The sequence below is a fragment of the Myodes glareolus genome, chromosome 6 (genome assembly GCF_982192425.1).
Source record: "Myodes glareolus chromosome 6, mMyoGla1.1, whole genome shotgun sequence".
Classification (NCBI taxonomy): domain Eukaryota; kingdom Metazoa; phylum Chordata; class Mammalia; order Rodentia; family Cricetidae; genus Myodes; species Myodes glareolus.
In genome coordinates, this window is record NC_142031.1 from 47,623,016 (window position 1) to 47,641,936 (window position 18,921).

The following is an 18,921-nucleotide window of genomic DNA, read 5'->3' on the forward strand; positions in this document are numbered from 1 at the left end:
TCCCCTACTTTTTCATAGTTTTATGATGAAAGTTAAGTAAAAGATAAAATAGTTTTATTTTTCATAGTGGGGGGAAATCTAAGCTGGAATTTTGATTGCCAAAAATTCTATATTAAATCCATTAATCCCTTGAAATTTTAATACATCACTAATACATCCTAAATAATCCCTTTCTCAGGGTCTGGCTCTCTCTAAAGCCTCCTTGGGTTCCCATTTGACTTCCAGTTTCATTCTACACAAACATGGTTTTAAACAGATGTGTAGACAGGTCTTTAAAAACAATCTGCTCTTAGTAAGTCTTCATTGCTAGTCTGTCCTTCCTGAATCTCTTTTTTAGAGCTCCTGGGCCCCAACATGTTAATCTCTTTACAGGGAAACATAGTCTCCAAGAAGCAGTGAGACAAAAAGTGGACCTGTTATCCCTGATGACCTACTCTCTGCACCCTGCTTTCCCAATAACACTGGACTTGCTTTGTCATGAGAACTGTCCTCTCCCACCTCTCTGAATTCTGTCCTCAGGTGTATCTCCAGTTCAAGCTGTTTGATTGTGAACCATAATGTCTTCTTCTTTGCCATTTAGATGAGATCTTATTCATGGATTTGTTGAAAGGAGCCTGCTTGTTGGTTCCCAGAAGCTCGGTAGCTCAGACCCAAAATAATCACACAGAAACCATATTATTTAAATCATTGCTTGACCCATTAGCTCTAGCTTCTTATTTGCTAACTCTTACATAGTAATTTGACCCATCTCCATTAATCTGTGCATCACCACGAGGTCATGACCTACCAGCAAAGTTTCAGCACGTCTGTCTCTGGTGGCGGCTCCATGGCTTCTCTCTAACTCCACCTCCTTTCTCCAAGCATTCAGTTTGATTTTCCTTGCCTAGCTCTACTATTGGCCCAAAGCAGTTCCTTTGCTAACCAGTGGTATTCACAGCATACAGAGGGGAATCCCACATCATGGACTGATGCCATGTTTTGAAGTAAGTGAAAGGGAGGTGGTGTGAAGTTTAGCTTTGACTTAGCTACTTAAAACATTTCTCATATAGTCCAAGCACTAGACTTGGGAGGTATATAACAGCCTCTGTCTTCTAAGAGATGGTTTCACAATATACCTCAGGGTAGCCTCAAATTCAAAAGCCTCTACCCTTAGCCACCCAAATGCTCTTGTTAGCTTTAAGACAGACAAACAAACAAACAAGGGATTGGGAAAATGACTCAATGTAAAAGGCTCTAGCCACACACAACCAGAGACCAGATTTCAGATCCTCAGGACCTACTTTAAAGTCGGTCTGGATGGTACCCCACCTGTAATCCTACAGCTAAATCAGAAGCCATCTGATATCAGTCTCTGATCTCTAAATACATGTTCACATCCATGCATGTACATGTGCCTCCACATATAAACATTCAGAGATATGTGCATATACACCATACACATAAACATGCAAACAAATACATAAAAACAACAAGTGACTATTTGTGGAAGCACCATTTTCACATTTTTATTTCATCTAGTCATGAAACATTATGTTAAGGCAGTCATTTTCCATTTATTTTTACCTGCATACTCTAAAAATATTTGAAAATGCATTCTCCTTGTCCATTGTTAAGTAAGCATCATAAGAGTTTTATGTTAAGTTAAGGCAGTGCATGGAAGTGTCTGACTATGGCAAATGTTACATTAGGAAGCAAAGTTCTTACTTTGATCGGTGCTTCCTAAGGAGCCCTACTGGGGTTTGCTACTGAAGGGAGGCATGCAGTTCATCATCTGCTAGTGAAGATTCGAAGAGCTGGCTGTTCTTTCTCCCTTCTGCAGTGATAGAGGCTGAAGTCTGGGCCTTTCACCTGCTAGGCAAGTGCTTTACCACTGGGCTGCAAACCCAGCCCAAATAAGCTTTTTGTTGTTGTTGTTTTTCTAAGTAAATGTTTTCAGCATTTTTCTCCATTCTTTTTTAACAACAGGATTATATTCCAAAATAAATGATGTTTTAAGGCTTGAAAGTCTTTTATTGGTCACTGTGTCACATTTCTTTCCCTTTGTATCAAAAGCCAATAAATAAATGAATACACGTGTTCCAATTAGTTTTTAGTGTCAACTTGACTCCACCTAGAGCTGATGCATAATAATTCAACACCAGAAGGACATATTTTATCAGAATTGCTGAAAGTAATAAGTCAAGTGGCTTTTTCTTGAGTGCTTCTCTTCTCCATGGTGAAGTGTTTACTGCTAGAATGTGACAGGGTACAGCACCCTTTTTGTTCCTATTTATGTTGTTTACAGAGACAGGCATGGAGAATCTACTCATATCAATAAGTCGGAGGGGATGGATTTACTAGCACCGTCAAGCAAGTCTATTTCAGAGATGTAAAAAAAGGTCATGCAGTCATTTGTCATGAAAATATTTTAATGGTCTATCCAGTGATGGTTCCATTAGGATGTCCTTCAGTTCCATTAAAAGTCAAGAGTCTGAAACTGCCTTTCTTCCCTGTCACTCGACTTCGGTTCAGTGATGGTGTTTGCAACAGTCCCTTTGTCAGACAGGGGCTTCTGCACTGTGAGCAGAGGACCAGCATCAGCATATGTTTTTCTTTTGTAAGGATGGAGACAGGACATGGATAAAGGACAAAAGGTCCATCAGGAGGAGTCATCAAACACGTTATTATCTGTCTAGAGTACTTATGGGACTTGGGGACATTAACTCAACTCTTAGCACCCTTCTTCCAGATGCACCCTTTGAAAGCCCTTGCAACAGCATATGTCTTTAAAATATACTGTGGTAAAAATCCGTGTTAGGTGCCAGGATTTATTTACTTGACAATAAAGCTTTCTTTCTCAGAATTCCTATTAATATATCAAAGAATAAATGTTCTCAGAATAGTTCCTAGGAAACACTGCTTTGGAGGTCTGTTTAATAAATTTTAATTGGCTCCCCAATTAATAAGATCAAAAGCTGTGAGCTAGAGATTGTTGCAGTTGTAGAACAGATAAGATGATGATGATAATTATGATGATGATGATGATGAATGGGGACGGTGAGAAGAAGAAGAAGAAGGACAGGATGAAGAGGATAAGAAACGGACTGTGGTCATTGTGTGTGGTTCACAATGCAGAGATACCCAACAAGCCTGGCAAAGACCAATGGACTAGAAGTCCCTTGTGTAGCACAACAGTATCTTTCTGGACAGGTGGCTATGGACTACAGCAGTTTCTCAATAAACAACAATGTCCAAATGGTCTACAGGCTACCTCAGATTTATTAGTCTCTTTGTCATTGGGTGAGGCCACGATGTGTCCTGAGAGACGGTGTTGTGGGTCATTTCATGCTGCACTATTGACAAACCTGTAGGACGTTCTCCATTGTCTTTCTCCTCTTCCACCAAAGCCGCCTCAGATAGAGATGGTGATGCTTCCTGGATCCATGATGCATGAGGAGGACAACTGCCCTGGAGAAATATAATGGACTTTAGGCAAAGGAGAAATAAGTGAGAATGTTTTTTGCTAAGACACTGTATCTTTTTTAAAAAGTTAATTAAAAACATTAACTTGTGTTTGTGTCTCTGTGAGTGTATGCCATTCCATGGAATCCAGAAAAAGTCTCAGATCTCCTGGAACTGGAGCTCCCGGCAATGGTGAGCCACCTATGTCACTGCTAGGAACGGAGCTTGAGTTCTCCAGAAGAGCAGCAAGTGCCTTTAACTAACCACTGAGCCATTTTTAGCCCCTTAAATTAATTAAACTGCACACAGGATAATTTTATTATGGCACTTTCATATGTATGAATCAATATAATTTGTTCCTATTCTTCTCTGTCCCCACTTCCTCCTATTGCTAGTCTCTTTCTTCTCTCCAGACAGTTTCTCCTTTGCTTTCACGCTCATCTTATGACCTTTTCATTCCCCCCAGGGCTTTAAGATCGTTTCCTTCTCTTTCAAAGTCCCCTTTCAACCTCCAGTGGTGTAGTACCCTGAAAACCAGTGTGTTAGGTACCAGGGTTTGCTTACTGGACTATAAAGCTTTTTCTCAGAATACCCATTAATATCTGAAAGAATACTGATCAGTTACAGTCTTAAATATAGGTTCCACATATAACAGAAAAATACATAGAAAAATATTTTTTAAGTGGCTTATTTTTCTTAACACAATGATTTCCCATCCAATCTACTTTCCTACAGATTTCACAAATGCATTTTTCTTTACAGCGACATAAAATGCCACATCTCATTATCCTTCCAACTGTTGATCGGATTGTAGGATTCCATTTCCCCATTCTTGTGACGAGTTCAGCAATAATCGATATGTTGCAAGTCACTAACGCCTTGCAGTGACTCATAGGTGTAAAATGGTAAAGTCCTTGGGGGGTGGTTTGAATGTGAATGTCCCCCACAGGTTCACACATTTGAACACTAGGTCTCAAGTGAGTGGTGCTCTGCCTGTGCAGACATAGGCAGCTGGAGAAAGTACGTCAGCAGAGGTGAGCTTCTAAAGATGCAGGCCCTTTCCCATTGCTTTTTCTTCCTGCTTGCAGTTTACCGGTACCACAGTCATCAAAGCTGGAAACTGGAGACCTGGCTCTGGCTCTTCCCTCCTTCTCAGCCTCACTTCGGCTGCTGCCTCTTTGCCCCTCTACGCCTGCCCTGGAACTGATGTTTAAACCTCTATTATTGATCATTGCACAGCAGATATTCCCTCCTTCCTGTTAGCATCTTCCCCATCCCTCTCAAGCCCATGCTCATCCTTGGTCATGAAATTCCTTAAGTTCCCACAGTTCTTCATTTAAAGCTACCAAGCTCCATGGGTAAGATCAAGTGCAGCTCCTTTTCCAGGACCCAGGACTCCTGAAGCCTGCTCCTTGCCCACCTCTCTGGCAAGCTGCTCTCATCTTCCACCCATTCCCAGAAGTGCACTAACAGTGGAAGTGTAAGGAAAGGCTCCTCTTGGGGTCTTTGTTTTGTCCTCAACACCATCCCCACACCACAGCAGTCCTGTGGACAGAGCTGTCAGGACAACTGTAGAGCGACGACAATCAGGTTGCATACCTGCTCTGACACTTGTCAGCTGTGTGGGCCCGGGTAATCCCTCTGTGTTTGGAAGTAGGAAAATGCCATCTAAGTCCCCCAGGGTGGACCAAGGACAAGCTGGAGCAATTGCTCCAGGATTAGAATTCTGACTTCTCAGTGTTAGGAATGGACAGAACATGACGAGCACTTTCTATGAGGACTGGGGGCAGCAGATGAAGGCACTTTGTGAGCAATCATGGCTCTGCTACTCTCTTAGAAAGGCTCTCTGAGGAAGTTATTTGCCATATCCTGACCTCTGCTCTCCCTGGAAGCAATGATGTTGAGCTTGTTCAGATTCATTAGACTCATTGTCACTAGTCTCCTGTCAGCAATGCAACTCCGGTTTATGAACTGTGGCTTGCCCCAAAGTGGTGTGAGCATGCATCTCCTTTTCCCTTGAATGTGCTCACCAGGGCACATATCACCAAAGATGACATCACTGACCCTTACATCAGCCTCCCTCTCCCACGGACTGAGGAGAAACAGGCTGACTGTGTCCTGAGCCAGAAGGTTAGAGATGCTGTGTTTCTTGGACTATAACAATGAGGGTAACTCTGTCCAAAAGAGCAATCTAGATTTTTGGCTTGAGCTCCCTGTTCAAATGCATAGAATTTACTGTCATATGACTGCAAAGTGTGATAGATTCTTGTCAGACCCAGGTCAAATCCAGGTCCGTCCCAAGGGCCATTGTCTCCCTACGTGACATCTCATCACCTCTTCCAACTTCTGGGTCTGGACACAAGGAAGATGGCTACTGCTCTCTCTGCCCGCCTCTGGGATAACATCTGGGGTGCAGCTCCACTCACTTTCCTCCTAGCCTTCATGCTTCACTGTTATTTCATTGTGCAGTTTGAAGTTAAAATGGGATAAATAAAGCCATATTGTCATACTGTCCTTTGAATTAGCTCCTTTTCATAACTTTTTAAATCATTTTTATTTTTAGAGATTTTATATGTGTAATGTGTGTATCTAAGTATATATATATACACATATGTATATGTATGCACACATGTACACACACACACACACACATGTACTGTCTATGTGCAGATGCCTTGGGACTAGAGTTGCAGGCAGTTGGGAGCCACTATGGGTACAGGAACAGAACCCTGGTTCTCTGGAAGAGAAGCCAGTGCTCTTAACCTCTGAGTCATTTCTCCAGACCCTAATTAAATGATATTTTTAAAAGTTTTGTTTTACTTTGTGTGTATGAATGTGTTGCCTGCATGTGTACATGTGTACCATATGTGTGCCTGGTGCTTTCAAAGGCCACAAGAGGATCCCCTGGAACTGGAGTTAAAACCAATCATAAACCATGAAAGTGTGTTCTCTGCGAGAACAGCAAGTGCCCAAAGTCACCAAGTCTTCTCCTCTCCAGCCCCTGAGTACATGATTTTTAATAGCTTTGTGCTTACCATCTATTTGGAGTAGCCAGAATAAAAATCTCTGAAAGAGTGTATGAACTAAACAGCACTTATTTGTCCATAGTGACAGGAGACAAATGTTGTCATGCTCCAAAGTCATGAATCTGGGGACAGTGATTGTCCCTTTATTTCTCCCTGCTCTGGTCTCAATATATCCCCTACAGTTCATGTGTCAGATGCTTAATCCCCAGGACAATAGTGTTGGGAGGCCGCATATGTATGGGGTGACTAGGTCAGGCCTCTGGCTTTGTGGGTAGATGGAGGTCCTATCTTGGTGGTGGGGGTTGACTATAGCAAGAGTGGGCTTCTGCTTTCCACCATGGGATGATGTATTAGGCCCTCAAGAGATGCTGACACCCTGATATTTCATTTGTTTGCCTCCAGAACTAAGAGGATTCCAAAGTGAGCCTTGTCAGTCTCTGGTGTCCTGTTGTAATGACACAAAACATACTAAAGCACTACAAAGTTTGAAAGTCATTGAAGGATAGTCCGAGGCAGGTTTTCCCAAGGAGAGCTAAAAGGTCAAGAATCTAAGCTATTTGACATTCATCCATTCTTTGGCATCTTGTACTCTTGGAGTCTTTTTGTCTGTTGGTAGAGTGGGAGAAAGATGGGACAGAGGAAGGGATTTGCTTTCTGTCGCACAACTGTTTGTCATGTGTTCAATCACAGATTATATTCTGAATTATTTTATCCTTTCTCTATTTACTTCACAAACAATTACTGAATGCACCTTAGATAAGTGCCAGGCTCGATGTGAACAAGACACTGCAGGCCTCACGCTCCAGGATGTTCCTAATGCTGTTTATATGACAAGTCAACCAGATGCAGAAAATGCCAAATGAGTTCCATAGAAATGGACGCCTTATTAATAGACAATTGGAGGTATGTTTAAACAATTGTGTGGGCAGTAATTTTTAGTCTGTCTTCCCTTTCAGACTAAAATCACAGAAGGATAATGATCCTGCTTCCACTGTAACTCTCGCCCCAATAGCTAGTCCATGAGTAATGGGCTCAATAAATATTTGAGAAGAAGCAAAGGAAAGATGAACAAGAAAGGAGGTTAAACAGGGAAGAGAGAGAAGGAAAAGGGAATGAGAGATGGGGAGGGAGGAGAGGAGAAAGTAGCTAGTCTTCCAGAAGAGGGGTGAAATGGTCTTATGAATAAGCTGGAGTGTGTAGCGTAAAGATAGAGCATGGAGAAAGAGAGGAAGTGGTTAAAACAAAAGAATGTCAAGACCTCTGTCTTGCTGTGCTGGAGAGGTCATTCTCCATCTACAAATGTCTGTGTATGGCTGTGCAGTGTCCAGGTGTCTTTTGACCCAAGCTGAGGCATCTTGACTCCCCTGAGAGGTGAGCTATACCTCTGGCAAGAGCCAAGGATGCCTGGGAAATGAGGGCCATGCTAAGGACTGTGCAGTCTGGACTCAGAATGAGCTGCCCCCAGCCTATGCTGCCCAGAGTCCAGAGTTAGTGTCTAGCACCCTTGTCTTTGAGGTGCTGCTGAGTGAGCACTATGGACTCAATACACACACCATTTTAAAACATCCCTAGACCCAGGACATAAAAATGTCTTTGACCTTGGCCCACTGACCCTCCCAGGCTGTTATTCTAGTTCCTTGGTCCTTATTTGTAGCAACAATAGCTCTAAATTTGTACCTCTCTCATTCTCTTAGGTACCTTCCATTTCACACTAAACTTTGACCTGTTTCTGATAAAAAAAAAAAAAGTGCATTTCCCAAACTAATATAACAATGGTGTCTGGAAGTCACAAGCTTGCTTTCAGGAAGGACTTGAAAGTAGCCAGGACTTGGGACAGGTGTGTTGCATGCCAGGCCTTCTGCTAAGTACCCTCAGTACCTTCATTATAGGTTTTCCTCCAATCCTTGCAACACCCCTGCAAGGCAGGTGCTATGCCAACCACTGGAAGTCAGAGAAGAAAATAAGACTCAATTGACTGGCTTAAGTCACATGTCTGTCTGTAGCTCCTAACTACAGTGGTGGAAACAGGATCTATAGGCAGGTGACACAAGTCAGGTCAAACTGGGCCGAGGTGGGCCAGACAGGCCCTGATGCCAATGAGCTGTGGTATCAGCTGGAACCATGGACAGGATACTAATAAAATAGCTAAAAGTATGTTTAAGGCTTCCTTCTACCGGACACGTGATCCTCAGGTTTTCATTTCCTAGAATGCCATATTCCTACTTAGGTTAAAATGTTGAAATGTGATTTTCTTTTTTGGAGACTCATTACTGTAGACTGAGTTTTTATCTGGACCACCAGCACCAAAATAAATGCACAGAGACTTAATATTAATTATACATGCTCAGCCGATAGTGCAGGCTTGCTACTATCTCTTACAACTTAAATTAGCCCACTTCTAGTAATCTACATTCTGTCATGTGGCATTACCTCTCTTTCATCTTGCACCTCCTGTTTCCTCTCCTTGTCTCTCTGACAACTCCTCTGACTCCACTCTTCTTCTTCCTAGCATTCTCTCTGCCCTGAAAATCCTGCCTCACCATGGGTCATTCAGCTTTTTATTGACAACAAGAGCAATTTGGATTTACAGTGCACAAAAACTGATCCACAGCACATTATGTTGTCCAGGCTTCCCCAGAACTGATGATCCTCCTGCCTCCGTCTCCCAAGCAGTAAGATTATGGACATGTACTAGTACCAGGCAGAGCAGTGAATATTTAAAATAAAAATGCTCAGTATGTAACACTACAGGGGAGTGAAGATGGACACAGGTAGCTGCTATGAGTCTTGCAGAACCCCCAGGGTTGGCTTTGATCTTGGCCCCTGGGATTCTGTCACAGTGCTTCCTGATGATACCCAGATGGGGGTCTGGGCTGTTCCTAATCAGTCTCACCTCTGTGGGTCTGTCTGGTGTCTGGGTCATTGCAGGGATTTGACAGTGTTGACACTAGGAATAGTGTAAAAGGTGACTGGGTAAAGGTCAGCAAAGAAGTGTCTTCAGAGGAATTAGTATGAGAACCCATAAGAGCTCCCGTAAGTACAGCCAAGGACCCGGCTGTCCCCAGCACTGGCTTGTGGATAGCTGGGAGAGGCAATTGCTTGGGCAAACAGGCACAGAATGTGAGAGGGGTCTGGAGAGGGGAGGTTTGTGAGGTTAATTCTGCTTTGTTGTGGCAAAGCATTCCTTCTCCACGCCCACGTACCTGGACTCTGTCCTTTGGACTTTTTGTGGCCACCAGGCCTCCCACTCAGAGGACACTCAGTGAGTTTTTTCTGGACTCACTGTCTTTAGCCCTGCACCTGGGAGCATAGAAAGGTCCCCGTGCTTGAGGACAGGCTTTGCTCTTTGGTGAGCCTGAGTCTGAACTATGCTAGGCAGTTAGCTGGTCTCTTCATCTGCACACGGGTGCTGAGCCTCCCCGATCCTCCCAGAGCCAATAGACACTCTTGCAAATGCACTCAGACGACCAGGTTCTGGTAAGGTCTGAGAATGAGAGACACATCCTTCTTGAGCTGATAGAAGGGACCCTCTGAACAGAGACTTCAGAGGCTACATTAGGGCCTCTGTGCCGGAGCTGTGGCTCATTCCCCCATTATCCACCATCCATGGGACTCTGCTTACACAGGGCAGATGGTGCTCACCTTGAGTCTCCCTTGTGAGAGTTTCTCATCTCACACACCCTGTACCTCCTCTGTGCTACACAGTGCCTCCTTCATGCCTTTTCTCTCAACTCTCTCAAACCTATCAGGGTCTCTCCATCTTCTCATCTTTCAACTTCAGTTTCTACAATAAACTGATTCCTTGTATATATTACAACATGACATGCTGAAAAGCAAGAGCATATTTGGGCGTAATGTTTCCTCTTGTGATATTCTGTAAACTACTGGCATGTCTGTGCTATTAGGTCCAAAGCCCACACTGATAACAGGAAGAAGCAGGGTGTGCATATGTGTGTGTGTGTGACAATCATCCTGGGCAGATCAAGGCTAAAGGAGGCAAATTGCACTCAACCGAGCGACAGCAATGCTCCTCTGAACAAACACCAGTCATAGTCATGGCAACAGAAAGGCGTGAGTTAAAAAAACATGTTGTGAGGTTTATGTTAAGATTAAATGAGAGCGGGGGCTGGAGAGATGGCTCAGAGGTTAAGAGCACTGCCTGTTCTTCCAAAGGTCCTGAGTTCAATTCCCAGCAACCACATGGTGGCTCACAACCATCTCATAATGGGGTCTGGTGCCCTCTTCTGGCCTGCGGGTATACACACAGACAGACTATTGTATACATAATAAATAAATATTTAAAAAAAAAGATTAAATGAGAGCATTTGTAGCAAACAACACAGAACTAGAACACATAGTAATTTGTATTTTTAAAGATTTATGCCTTTTTGTTTTTTAATTATGTGTGAGTGGAGTGTGTGCATGTATGTGGGAGTGTCTGAGGAGGTCAGGAGAGGAAGTTAGATCCCCTGCAACTGGAGTTACAAGCAGCTGCTAGCTGCCTGGTATGGGTTCCAGAAAGTGAACTCTGGAAAAGCAGAAAGTGCTGCTCTTGACTGCTAAGCCATCTCTCCAGGCCACAAGTAAACACTTCTTTAAAAAGTGGTATTCAACCCTCACCTTATTGAGAGACTGTTGGTATTGTCCTCACGGTCATCTGTCACCAGTGCAGTCAGCTGAGGGATGCAGGTGAACTGTAGTTCAGATAACATAGAGGTCACTTAGGCTGTTGTTAAGCGTGACACTGGGTGCTTCTTTCCTTAACATATTATGTTTAACTTCAGTCAAGGGAGGAGGGAAGGAAGAGAACCCTGTGGGAACAGCACAAGACATAAGGACTCTTCAGGGCAAACAATCGTTCTCAAAAGTTACTGTTTCAAACCACGAACAGTATCCTGGAAACCCATCTACATTCTTAGTGACTTAAAAAAAAATTTAATTATATTGTTACTTTCGTTTTGTTTTGCATGTTCACACACCCACATAGATACATAATTTCATTTGAAGACATACGTGGTCACTCAGGGAAGAGAGGAGAGAGGAAGATGAGCCAATAGGAATAGGAATGGTCTCTCCTCTCTTCCCTTTTGCTCCCAGGGTAATTCACAGACACAGACATAAATGTTATTTTAAATTTTCTCTGTAAGGATTCCCTGCTCTGAGGAAAGACTTGTCCCTGGGTCTCCTTACCAGCCATGCAGTTGCCTCCTGCCGCAGGGTGTGCAGGGTGCATACTTTGCCCAGGATTTGTGACTGCAATGATGTGCCTTTGTCTGTTTTTACTACTACATCTTTATTTTTTAATATACTTTATTATAAAAAGGCGAATAAAAATTTTACAAAAATTAGCCATCCATCTTAATGAGCTTCAGTCAGAATAGACATTCTGAAGTTCACAATGAAACTTCATACTGGACTTTATATTTTCACTACACACTTTAATGTACTTATCTACTAACAAATCCCCCTAATCCTTGATACAACTAGGAAAATAATTAACTATATCCTCATTCATAACTTGTAACCATTACCTGTATCAGTCCTTTCTCATCTATTCATTCATTCATTCATTCATTCATTCATTCATTCATTGTGTGTGTGTGCACATACGCACTCACACATGAAGAAGTCTGAGTACTACTTGCAAGAATTGGCTATCTCCTTCCACCACGTGATCTCCAGGGATCGAATTCAGGTTGTCAAGTTTGGTAACAAGTACCTTTACTAGCAGAGCCATTTCACTGGCTCCGTGCCTTTTAAAAAATAAAACAAAGACTCTTGGTAAGACCTCTGTGTGTCGCTCAGTTACCGGTGCTGGTGGAGCCTGGCCTGCTTCTAGATCTCAGAGAACCTTGTTTGTATTCTGCAAAGGACCACAGTATGTTGTTATACCCCAGACACTTCTCCCCAGCTCTTTTTTATCTTCCATTTTTTCGGCTTTCTGGTCAGGAGGGCCTCCCCGGGACCCAGCTTCTGTGCACGCACTTCACAGAACTTATTCATCTTGTGACTCAGTGATTCACTGATAGGACTGTAATTACCCATTCTCTCAGTGACCAGGCTGTACAGTCATATGGACAGGAATGTGTCTTTCGCTAATCTTGTCCCCCAATATTAGAATTTCCCAAATTCTCAGAATGCATGGGTACTAAAATAAAAAAAGACTGTTGAATCAATGAATCAGTAATAGTTTTGATGTTGAATGTTACTAAATTACAGCCTCTCTCAAAAGCTAACAATAGTAGAAGTGCACACACAAACAAATATATATATGACTCATTAAAAGTAACCATATGTGCCTAAAGAAAATAGTCACACATAAACAAATTATCAACCTATATGCACATTCACTGACTGAATACAATAAAGTCAGAAATAAACAAATAAACCAAAGGAAAAGTACACTTTTAAAATATGGAAACAGACTCCTAGAAAGCTCTTAGTTTGTGGAGGAATGAAACTACTTGGAAATGGACCACACTGTAAACAGAACACATGGGGCCAGAGCAGCTTCCAGAAAACAAAACAAAACAAAACCAACTCTGTCCTTACTTCTACTTTTTAGGACATAAAAATAGTGGATAAAAAACAAAATAAGGCCAAGTGGTAAGAAGAGAATTAATTTCTACAGACATAGAAATTAGTGATTGGGGTAGAGGAAGGGAACTCAGTAAAACCAATGAGAAAACCACAAACTTGGGCTGGGACTGTAGCTCAGTGGTTGAGCCCCTGCCTAGGATCACAAGCTCCTGACTTTGAACACTAACTCTGTAGAACACAGACACATAAAGCCACCAAACCAAGAACAATAGCAACAAAAACCCAAATACTATGAAAGCTAAAATGGAAAAAAAAATTGCAACAGATTTTTTTCTTTAAAGTTAAAAATTATTTGTGGGTAGGGTGGGTACTGGAGAAATGACTCAGCAGTTAAGAGCACCAACTGCTTTTACAGAGGGCCTGGGTTCAGTCCTCACACCCACATTATGGCTCAAAGTTACCCATTACTCCAGTTCCAGGAGATCTGACACCAAATTGGAGAATGCGTTGGGTGTTGAGAACATTGACTGCTCTTCCAGAGATCTGAGTTCAATTCCCAGCAACCACATGGCAGCTCACAATTGTCTGTAACTCCTGTTCTAGGGGATCCAGCACCCTCACACAGGCATATATGCAGGCAAAACACCAATGTACATACAATAAAAATAAATAAATAATTTTTAAAAACTAACACCACATATAACTTTTTACTACTAGATTTGAAACCCAGAAAAAAGAAGGCTTTTCTAAGAAAATATAACTAAGTGAAATCTGTCTAAGAAGTAGGAATTATGAATAAAGTAATGACCATTAGACAAACTGAAGTGTTAGCTTAAATGCATCCCCTTCGAGCCTGTGCAAAAATAACGAAGAATCCATAATGGGTCTCTTAACTGATGAGTGTGGTATTGATTTACTGCCCGCCCCGTCCCTGGGATCAGACCAGAGCAGCAAGGACAGATCTTAGTGCTGAATGGAAGAGCCAACAAACCCCAAAAGGTCAGCAACGTTTTTCAGGGAAAGCAACAAGGGAGGAACTGTCAGAACGAAGTTATGCTTGGGAATGATGACTTCACTTGCAAGCGGTCCTACCACTTGGGAGGCTGAAACAGGTCTGTGAAAGGGGGCTGTCCTGTGCTACATGGCAAGACGTCATTTGAAAGCCAAAATAAAAATGGAGTCACCTGTGCCTGTCCTTCCAAGGGAATGGTTCTTACATATGCTGACCAGAGCTAAATTCTTTCCAGTATAATTAACACCACTGTTAAAATGGAAGCTGAGGCAAGAAAATTCTAAACATTTTCCTCAGAGTCCACCCTCAAGGAGCTATGTAGACAAGGAGGACCGCATGCAACTTTTGTTGCCTGGCTGTGGCTCCATGCTGTGCTCCGCTTTATCACGATGCTGCCTCTCTTCAGTTTGAACGCTGGTCGCTTTTCACTCTCACCACTGACCACCGCTTTCTCATTTCTCGTTTAGCTCAGTTCATTTTCTGTCTGATTCCTTTGTTTGGCCCAGACTCCTGCTTGTTTGCATAGGCGTGATAATCACTCAAGGAGCGACTCTTCAGTTGACCTACTCACTCCCCTTCAAGGCAGAAGGCGCAGAGATAAGTCCTATCCCTGGATGCCAGGGTTAGCAAAGTCCTAAGAACAGACCTTGCCACCTTGAAATGAGGACAGCTATCTACACTCCGAGCACATCACCATTCAGGAGCCAGACTGGTCCCAGACAGTGAAAGCTATAACAAAGTATTTTTTATTTTTATTGTTTTACACAGGGTCTCACTGTATAGACCAGGTTGACCTTCAAATTAGTTGAAATCCCCCTGCCTCTGCCTGCTGAGGGCTGGAATTAAAATTGTGCATCACCATCCCTGGCTTCTAACAACATCTTATTGGGCCACTTTCACAGCCAGACCTGAGATAACAACATCTTTATTTCTCTTTCAAAAAGAAAGAAAAGGCACAAATCACAATCACAATCCTCATGAAAACACAAAACAGAAACCAAAACATACAAGCACAAGACCAACAAGACAAAAAAAAAAGTCCAAACAAAGCAAAATGAGGCAAATACCACCATGTTCATTTCTGTGTTGGCCTGAGCACATGACCTACCATGTAGTATGTGGTTAATATACCCAGTGAGAGTCTATTGGAGAAAAACACATTTCTACTCTCTGTGGGTATTATTTACAGATAGCTTCTTGGTTAGGGGTGGGAACACATGTTGACTTCTCCCTCTCGGCACCAGGACATCATCTTGTTTGAACTTGTGCCTGCTGCCACAGTCTCTGTGACTTCCTGTGTGCATCAGTCATGTGTCTGGAAGACACTTTTCATTGGAGTCATTTATCAACTCTGGCTCTTAAAATCTTTTGGTCTCCTCTTCTTCACGGCTCCCTAAACCCTGAGTGGAGGGGTTTGATGAAGACATCCCATTTAGGATTGAGTCCTTCAAAGTCTCCCACTCTCTGAATTTTGCCTAGATGTGGGTCTCTAAAAGAAAGCTCTGCTGATGAATGAACAAGATACTGATCTATGGGTATAGCAGAGTGTCCTTAGGAGCCATTTTATTGTGACGCTTATTCATGAGAACAGTAGTATTTGTTTTTCCCTATGTCCGTGGCCTATCTAGTCTCAGACTCTCAGTCACTTTAGCAATGTCAGAAATGAATTTCATGTCATGGAGTGGGCCTTAAATACAATCAGAAAGGGGTTGGTTACCCCTACAATGTTTGTGACACTATTGCACTAACATATCTCCCAGGGAGGTCACCTTGGTAGGTCACAGGATTTTTAGCTGGGTTGATAATTATCTTTCTCTTCTGTCCCAGGAGCTCATCTATAGGCTGCTGCATTTCCTGTGCTCAGCACTCAGATCCAATGATTTACACTCCTGCTAGCAATGTTTGTATCTTCAAAAACTTACAGACTGGTCATGCAGCATCAGAGGAGGGACAATATACTTAGAAAGTCTTGGCCTTAAGTCCTGGTTCTCCACTTAGGAAATGGGTGGCCTTGGTCTATCTTCTAACCTCATGCTTCAGATATATTTGTCACTGATGTGATGGCATTCTTGGTTGTTGATTTTACTACATCTGAAATTAATACCCAAGTGGTTAGGTATGCCCATGAGGAGTTTTTTTTTCCTTCCTTCCTTCCTTTCTTCCTTCCTTCCTTCCTTCCTTTTTTTCTTTTTTCTTCCTCTTTTGTTGTGTGCAGGGGTTGGGTGGTGTGGGGGATGATTTAGACAGGGTTTCTCTGTGTAGCCCTGACTGTTCTGGAACTCTCTATAGACCAGGAGGTCCTTGAACTCAGAGATCCACCTGCCTCTGCCCCCTGAGTGTTGGGATTAGGGATATCTGGTACCACCACCCCAGCAGGGATTCTTCTTAACTAAGTCCCTTGAAGTGAGAAGATCCACCTTTATTCTGGATCCTTTGAGGTGGGAAGATCCACCTTGAATCTGGGTCACACTTTCTGGAGACAGCCTGCATAAGGACATGGAAGAAGGAAGCATTTGCTCTTTGTCTCTTAGCTCTTCCTCCCACTGCCAAGTCCATTTCCTCACTGGCATTAGAGCCTAGTTCTTTGGGATCACAACACATACTGAAGACCAGTTGAAACATTAAGACTCCCGAACTAAACAATTACTGGATTCTTAGACTCTCCATTGGTAGATGACCCTTGTTAGACTAGTTGGACCATAGCCTGTAAGACACTTTAATAAATATCATATAAATATATACTTATATATTCTTTCATCTATTGGTTACATTTCTCTAGAGAATTCTGACTAATACTTTGAATAACAAAACATTGAAGAACTTTGGAGCTTGAAACATTGACTGTTTCATTATTCATTAGAATTCCTTGAGCCCATTGGGCTAGCTCTTACATTTTGCATGGTGTTGGTTATAAAATTAAATCTCAAATTAGTTTTAATCGGCATTTCCCATCTTAAAAAGCCTTTTTTGGCCACTTGTGTTTCATCTTTTGAGAACTCTCTGCTTAGTTATATACACCATTTTTAAATTGGGTTATTTATTTTCATGACGTTCAGTGGTTTTTTTTTTAGTTTTTTTACATATTCTAGATACTAACACTCTATTGGATATATAATTGGTAAAGATATTTTCCTACTCTGTGGCCTGCCACTTTATCCAGTGGTAGTATTTTTTGCCATGGAGAAGCTTCTCAGTTTCAAGAGGTTCCATTTATTGTTGGTCTTAGTGCCTGTGCTAATGGTGTTCAGTGCAGAAAGTCTTCTGTGCCAATGCATTCAAGGCTGTTCCCCACTTCCTCTCCTTTCAGGTTCAGCGTACCTGACCTTACGGTGAGGTCTTTGATGCACTTGGAGTTAAGTTTTGTTCAAACAAACATGGATGTATCTGCATTCTTCCACATGCAGCCATCCAGTTTGGTTAGTACCATTTGTTGACAATGCTGTCTTTTTCCCGTGTGTATTTCGGGCTTCTTTGTCAAAAATCAGATGTCTTGTAGGTGTGTGGACTTACATCTGGGTGTTCAATTCCACTAATCAGTGTGTCTGTTTTTATGCCAATACTATGCTGTTTTTATTCCTATAGCTCTATCACACAAGTTAAAATTTATGACAGCGATCCCTCTCCTGGGCTGTTCTTTTACCATTCAGGATTGCTTTAGCTATCTTAGCTTTTTTCATGTTTCCATATGAATCTGAAAACTATTTTTTTTCAATGTCTGTGAAGAATTGAATTGAATTAAGAATTGAATTTTGCTAGGGATTGCTTTGAATCTGAAGACTGCCTTTGATTGTGTTGAATCTGCCTATAGTAGAACGGTAATTTTCCCATTATTAATTCTAATGGTCAATAAGCATGGGAGATCATTCTATTTTATGATATCTTCTTCAATTTTATGGTTGGGGCACCACAACATGAGGAACTGAATTAAAGGGCTGCAGCGTTAGGAAGGGGAGAACCACTATCCAGGAGCTCATCTTTGGGCTCAGCACTCAGATCCTCTGATTTACACCCCTGCTAATCTTCAGAACCTTACAGGTCCTCATGTTGTGGTGACCCCCGACCATAAAATTGTTTTCGTTCCTACTTCCTAACTGTAATTCTGTTGCTGATATGAATTGTAATGTAAACAAATATCTGTGTTTTCTGCTGGTCTTAGGCAACTCCTGTGAAAAGGCCGTTCAACCCCCAGAGGGTTGAGACTGAACTACCATCCAAGGAGCCTGGGAAGAATGGTTTTCATTCACAGACACATGAACATTCACAGCACTTTAGAGATTGAGAAGTGAATGTAGAAGGCTGCTTGATCTCAGGAAGACGGCAATCGAAATAAGAAGTGTTAATTAAAATAACACCACGTGGGGAAAATTATGCAGCTTCTATGGAAAATAATATGATGAGTCTTCAAAAGTTAGAAAAATAGAATCATATGACCCAGCGAGTCTGCTTTGAGAAAAAGAATTTCTCAAACAGATATTTATATATCCATGTTCAGAGTACCACGGTTTACAGAAGCCAAAAAGGTGGAAGCCGCCCAAGTACTCCTCCACCCAGTGGGCAGACAAGAACTGTACACCAGTGCTCAGTGGCTGGCAGAAAGGCACTTCCGGCAGAGGCTACAGATGGACCTTGACGACCCTGAGAGGCAACAAGCCAGCTACAGGACACTGATTCCACTCATTTGAGGGACCTAGAGTAGATACATTTCACAGGAAGAAAGATGGTAGTCACCAGGTGCTGGGGGAGGAGCACAGCATAGAGAGTTATATTTCAGTAGACAGAGACGGTTCTGAAAATGGGTAGTGATGGTTGCAATGTATGTATACTTAATGCCATTGAGTCAATGTACAGTTAAATCACGAAAATGGTTATTATTATCATTACTGAAACCAAATATCAGGTATC

General features: G+C 42.2%; 1 long non-coding RNA gene across 1 annotated transcript in view; it reads right to left on the reverse strand.

The window, feature by feature from the left end:
- Positions 1-2,390: 2,390 nt before the first annotated feature.
- LOC125404174 (uncharacterized) overlaps positions 2,391-18,921 on the reverse strand; it is a 61,753-nt gene continuing 45,222 nt past the window's right edge. Inside the window, exons 6-7 of the long non-coding RNA XR_015002300.2 lie at positions 11,088-11,161; positions 2,391-3,447 (exon numbers count right to left, since the gene is read on the reverse strand). This is a non-coding gene — a long non-coding RNA (uncharacterized LOC125404174). The remainder of the gene's footprint in view (positions 3,448-11,087; positions 11,162-18,921) is intronic.